The following is a 7,024-nucleotide window of genomic DNA, read 5'->3' as shown; positions in this document are numbered from 1 at the left end:
TAGGCGAACCGGATTAGCTCATAGGCGAACCTTGGCGCTCCTACCTTATCTACAGATAGGAGCCCTAAACCCCGCTTTTGTCACGGATCCCCAACTTACCTGGGGACTTACTGGTGCACCCCCTGACTGCCAAAGGTTCTGAGCTGCTGGCTTGAGACGACGTTCCCCATACAGGCCACCACTTGTCGCGCACGACCTCGCCAGCAAGGACGACGCAACACACAGCTCTTCCTTCAGCAGTTTATTTAGGCTCCTAACAGTAAGTTTCTTATGCTCTCTCTCCCTTTTCCCTCGAGCCCTCGGCCTATATATGATCCCGAGCCCAATCCCAGTGCGCCACGTGGGGATCGCCCATGGGTCCAGCCTATGCGAAAGCAAATCATGCCAGCAGCCCTGGCCATATAAGGAGTTGTTGTGCACAGAGAGCGCTTACCCACGGGGGGGGCGGGGGAGGAGGTGGAAACCAGCGCCATCCTGTAGGCGCGGTCCTTCGCAGCTCTCCACACATCTGGAACTCTTTCTATGTTCAGGAGAATTAATTTAGATAAATTATATAATTCCATAAAATTAAACTTCTTTGAGATGTACAAACTTTTAGGTCTCAAAGATACAGAAATTTTACTTTTTACCAATGAGCAAATTTTGTAGATGTCAAAGAAATGGAAATCTTACTAATCTTAAAAGATTGTGAAATATACTGTTTCTCATAAAAAGCCTAGTTTTGGGGGTTTAATCCCAAGGCCTGCTGTGCCAGCTGCCCCTGCTCTAAGATGGCAAATGAGACTGGGCGTGGTGACATGTGCCTGTAATCCCAGCTCTTGGGAGGCTGAAAACAGATAGATTACTATGAGTCTGATCTAGTAGTGAGACCCTGAACACCCTCTATACCCTTCCCTAATATATAAAAATAGATAAACCAATAGCCTACTTTTGAGATTAAAATCATTTCATTATCTGTCTATGCATTGAATTTCCTGTGAATTGTTTAATATTTTTAGACAACTGAATTAATCTTTACTCAGTCATTATCTACAAACTGTTTCATCAGGAATGCTGATTAATATTAGCCTATCAACAACTACTATCCTATTAGTAACTTTAGTTATTGTGAATTATGTAAATAGAAGTTACAACAAGCTCTATTTTTCTTACCTAAATAAAATCACATTTTGTGTATTCAGTCATAAGACACAAAGTAAATTTTCAATATTCATTTGTTTTCTTTAAACATAAAGAAAAATGATGAACTGATTTAATTCAGCCATATTCATTCACAATAAACAGTAAGCTAAATATTCAAAATGGTATTTTTTTCCAAAGTGTACTTTTTATATTCAAGAATAAGTTTAAACTGTTACATTAACTTGAAAAAGTCATGACTTAATAACACCAGCATTTTGTTTGTTCTTTTTAAATTTTTAAAAATTTTTTAATTTTTTTGGTAGAACCAGGGATTGAACTCAAGCCCTTGCGCTTGCCAGGCAAGCATTTATTCTACTGAGCTTACTCTTTAGCCCCCTCTTTTTAATTCTTTAAATCTTTATTACAAATAAAAAAGACTTAAGGCATCATCTGAATATGGATCATTGCTTGGATACAGTAGATAATTTATATGCATTCAGGCAATTTAGCATTAACTCCTGGGATGCCCTTTTCTAAGGTTAACATGCATTTTGTTCCTCCATCTCCGTGTGAGTCTCAGAGCCAAGGTAACAATGGGGCGTGTACAAGCTGGTGTAATACAGTGCAGCCCACGTGCCAAAGGAAACCAAAGGCAGCATAGCCAACACCTGAATGTTTCTCTAAGAAAATCACAGCTACATGGCATAGTTAGGAACAGAACTATCATCTCCTTCAAATCAATATCAACTAGTATACTTCAATTTTCTTTATGCAGTTCAGGAATGACTGTGCCTGCCATACTTAAAATGGATTTAAAAGAAAACTACTGTTATTTATGCATCAAAAATGATGTCCAAACCATGAAATTTCAAAGTGGAATTGTTAACAAATTTCCTATCATTGAAGTGATGAGTTATCATTTCTTTTTAGAAATTATTTCATCAATGAGCATTAATTTATCAGAAAAATTAGTTTAACACTCACGTCGGAAGCATAAAATGCGAAAGTTTTTTAAAATCCTGTATATCACGTAATTTTAGATGCATTTCCAAACACAATTATTGCAATAAACTTAGCATTTTTAAGTGTACTTCATTATTTTAGTATCTGATTATAAAATATAATTATAAACTAACATTTCTGACTTTTTGAATATATTCACAAAATAATTATTAATAGGAGCAACTAATTATATTCCCATCATATTCACTTGTGTATTTTAATTTAAAAATGTGCTGAGGACCAGGCTGATAGCTCATCAAACCAAAGTACATGCTTAGGCAGAGTGCAGCGGCCTGGGTTGGATCCCTGGTCTATATGCTCCAGGGTGTGCTTAGACCAAGATTGAGACTGGGCATGGTGGTGCACGTCAATAATCGCAGTACTTGGAAGGCTGTAAACAAGAGAATCACTATGAGTCTGATCTACATAGTGAGACCCTTAACACCCTATAGACCCTTCCCTAAATACAGAAAAAAAAAAAAGTGCTGGTGTAGATTACTCCAATTTTTCTATGAGAAGATAGAAACAATAAGAAGGTATGTTTTCTTAGTAAAAAGACTGTTCTTGGATTAGCAGCTTGTCTTTGTGTAGCAAAGATCATGAAGTAGCTGGGCTTCCATACTGTAGAAATCATGCCATTAGTAGTGCAGCAAGAGGGTGAGACTTAAGACAAATCTCTGAGTTTTACAATTTTCTTTTTATTATTGGTTGCTAAATCAGTGGATGACTTTGAAAAAATATTTATCAAGGTTTCCATATTAGTTAGGTCTCTCCAGGGAGACAGGAAAGATGGGTGGATAGTCAGACAGATAGGGGTGGACAGACAGAGTGGTCAGATGGACATACGTGTATGGTAACACTTAGTAGAAGAATTATTTCACTCCATTGTAGAAACTCTTGTCTCAGAATCCAGAGGCCAGCAACCCTGAAGTACTGATGTCAAAAATTAGGAGAAACTGAAAATCTCTAGGCCAGAAGAAACAGAGACTGGTAACTTTTATTTCTCCTACTTATATATTTTACCCAGAACCTGAGCTGACGGTAGTCTCCCACACTGAGAACAGAACATCCTTACTCAGTGCAGTAGGTCAAAGGCCACCGTCTTTCCGAAGCACCATCACAGACATATTTAGAAATAATTAACAAGTTATCTGAGCTTCCTTTAATTTTTCAAGTCAACATCTAAAATTAAATGTCACAGGTTCATCTTTCTCTTTGCACTGCTTTTCTTACTCTTGTTTATAACTGGAGGAGGACTGCATATTTCACGTCACAGTATTACACATTGTTTTACCTAAATCGAGTCTGTGTGAACTTCAGTCTCTCATTACAACTCACCCTTAACAGCTTCGAGCAGTAGTACCACCAGCCACCACCGACTTTTAGAATGAAGCCCCAACCCATGCTGAATAGCTTATTCCTTTACTTGAAATTTGAGAGTTAATTAGGCAGGAAACACAGAAGTGTGAAGTAAAGATTCTAAATATGCAAGATTTGTATCCAATTCAACTTCTGTCTCTAATAAATGACACATTACAAATGATACAGATGAGATACCTGCCAAGATAGGGAATAATATTTATTGACTAATAGAAATTGATCTATAGGCTTTTGAATACAGATATTTGTATTTAAGTTTACTTACTCTAAAGACAAAAAGGAAAAGGGGCAGAGTAGAAAAAGACAGCAGTTATCAGGCTCTCTGTGAATGGGAATTCAGGGAGCTAGAAAAATTCCCAAGGAGGAGAAAAGAGAGAACTCCAAGAATTCTAGGAATTTAGAAACCATTTTAGAAATGCTTTTAATTATGAAGAGACAAAAAGGAAATTCAGGGGATAAAAAACAAAGCCTCCCCTCAGTACATTCTGGCTCTGTGCTAGGAGAAGACTTAGACCATGAAAGCCCCAGGGGGGCCTGGAGAGCATCACTGGCTCTACTGATTGGTTATCCCAGCCACATAAAACCCCAGTTATTACAAACTTCTAATCCAGCATAGGGATTAGTCTGAAAGTGACTGCCCTAGCACGGCAGGCTTGGTTGGAAGAAAAACACAAGCGTCAGTGCTTGTCATATCTTCCAGTGAAAATCCTTGTGGACACTGCTCACCATCAGAGACTAAGCTACTGCATAAATCATAAGACAGAGCCAGCGCATTCCAGAGTTAGTGGGGACACGCTGTTGCAGTAACTGAGGACAGAGGAGACAGACGCAAGGGACAGTCTTGGAGAGGGAGAGGGTCCATACGGTGTATATATGTATTTAATATTTGTTCCATCATTATTAAAAAAGGTTTTATCTCCCCTCAGAGTGGTACTTGTAATCAAACCTTTGATAGAAGTTTGGTCACTCTTAAGACTCAAAGCAGAAGAGGTTTGCATCTTAATACAATGTGTGAATCTCAAAATTGATACACAAGAAATACTAACAATAAGGGATCGTCAGGCTAGTTTAACATGGGGCTAAGGCAGAAATGGAAGCCTGTGGTCAGCAGCACCAGCCTCTAGGGTAAGGTGGAAACTCATTCCTTATGTTTTGCCGAGAAAATGAGTCAGTAAGTGCTGTGATCTGGCCAACCAGATTGCGTAGCTTCCTTTGATGCAATTTTCAGTGAAGGACAAAGCAGTCATCTGCTTGCTGCGCCACCTCCCAGGGCGTCTGGTCAGGCCATTAGCCTGCACTTAGATGATTGCCCCAGGTGTGTGTGCACAGCGGCTCTGCAGCAAGAGGACTGACTGTCCAGTTAGTTGGGGTGACTAGGGCTCCATGTGCTCAGAAATGACAAAAAACCAATTAGACCATGAGGCGCAAAACACACTTGACTCACCAGGAGGAAGGCAAGAAATGCCTCACATTCGCAGAGGAACTGCCCTTCAATTGCCTGTGGAGAGGAAGCTGAGCCCGGCCTGGCGTCTCACTATCCCTGTCCTATAATTCATGGCGTGGGACACAACACGTCCTGCTAGGAAATGCTGTCCATCCACGTACCCCAGCCAGAATGAATACTTTGGAAACATGATGGTTTTCCTTTTTGGTTTTTTGTTTGTTTTTGTTTTTGTTTTATTCTTCTCTTTTATTGTTGTTGATTTTTTTCTAGTTATTTTAAATCTGATTTTATTTACTTTTTGTTCTTAGTATTTAGTCTATTTTTTTCTCCCCTTATCATTTTATTTTTTTTTAAATTTTCTTTCAACTTCTTTTAGGGGTGCAGAGATGGCTCAGTGGAAGAAGCACTTGCCTGGCAAGCTCAGAGGCCTGAGTTCAATCCCCAGTTCCTCCCTGCCTCCCCCCCAAAAAAACTTCTTTTATCCATCTCATCATTTTATTACTTTTATTTTTTACTAGGACTTAAAAAAAAACCCATATTCTGATTGCTGTTTTCTGTTTTTAATGTTAGTAAAGTTATTCCGATTAGTTGATTTTTATTCTATTTAAATAGTTGGTCTTATCTATATTTCAATATTTGTTCCATCATTATTAAAAAGATTTGTATCTCCTCTCTTGGGTTGTACTTGTAATCAAAACTTTGACAGAAATTTGGTCACTCTTAAGACTCCACATAGAAGAGATTTTTATCTTAATATGATTTTTATCTTAATTTTGATGTAATCTCAAAATTGATACATAAAAAATATGAACAACAAGGAAACATGCCCTTTCCAAAGATCCCTGTGTTTTTAGTAATTGAATGCAACTATATAGAAATACATGCAATATCATAATTGGTATTTAAAGTTGATTGATATTTAAAATTATCAAAAAAAAATAAAATTATCAAAAACTTCATAGTGTATAAGATAAACAGCTGAGGGCCAGCAAAATAGCTCAGTAGATTAAAGCACTTGCAAACAGGTGCAGAGGCTGGGGTCCAATCTCTGGGCCTGCCAGTGCCAACCCTGCCCCTGGGTGCACAGAGACTGGATGTGCTGGCACATGCCTGTAATCCCAGCTTTGGGGAGGCTGGAAACAGGTGGATCACTATGAGTCCTATCTAGTAGTGAGACCCTGAACATCCTGTAGACTCTTCCCTAAAACACAGAAAAAAAAAGATAAACAGCTAAATAAATAGCAATGAAGGGCAATGAAAGATCTGAAAAAAAAGTAAGTGAGGAGATAGGGATCTTGAAGATTGATCAAACAAATTAGAATTATCAAAATGAAAAACTCAACAAATTAAATAAAAACACTTAGTGTAAAGCCTCACCAATATACTTAAACAGGAGACAGTATTGCAGTGTAAGGACAAGGCTGATGAGTTCTAACACTCAGTGAAAAACAAAAATGAAGAAATATGCACACTAGGAACAAAACATCAAAGAACTCTTGGTTATAAAAATGAACATGAATGTTTACTGGAAAAAACAGCCATTAGTTATAAAGACATATAATAATATAAACTAAAATAACAGAACATTTCCCAAATGTTGGAAAAGATAGATACCCAAGAAAAAGGCCATTTAGAAAACTAAGCAGGTATAACCAAAATATATATCTCAGTGTTATATTTTAGACAACATAACAAAGAAAGTATACTACAAGAAACAAATACCAACTCATTTATGAAAATAGAAATAAAAAAAAAGCCATAAGAACAACAGGTTTCTGTGCAGACTCTGAATGCTAGGAGGGCCAGGAATTATTTAAAATCCTGAAGGAATGAGACAGGAGGTCAATGGTAGTGCTACTCTGCTTTCCTTGTTGTTCTTTTATGATATGATGTGATAAGTGCCTTTAAATTATTCTCTTCTTGAATTGCACTGGGGAGGAAGGGCATTGACATAGTGAATTACAATTTTTTAGGGGACTGGGGAGATAGGTCAGTAGAATAAGTGCTTGCCTTGCAAGTACAAGGGCCTGAGTTCAATCCCTGGTTCTGCAAAAATAAATAAATAATAATAATAAT

Source organism: Octodon degus, unplaced genomic scaffold (assembly GCF_000260255.1).
Source record: "Octodon degus isolate 3935 unplaced genomic scaffold, OctDeg1.0 scaffold00270, whole genome shotgun sequence".
Taxonomy (NCBI): domain Eukaryota; kingdom Metazoa; phylum Chordata; class Mammalia; order Rodentia; family Octodontidae; genus Octodon; species Octodon degus.
Note: the sequence above shows the minus strand (reverse complement) of the source record.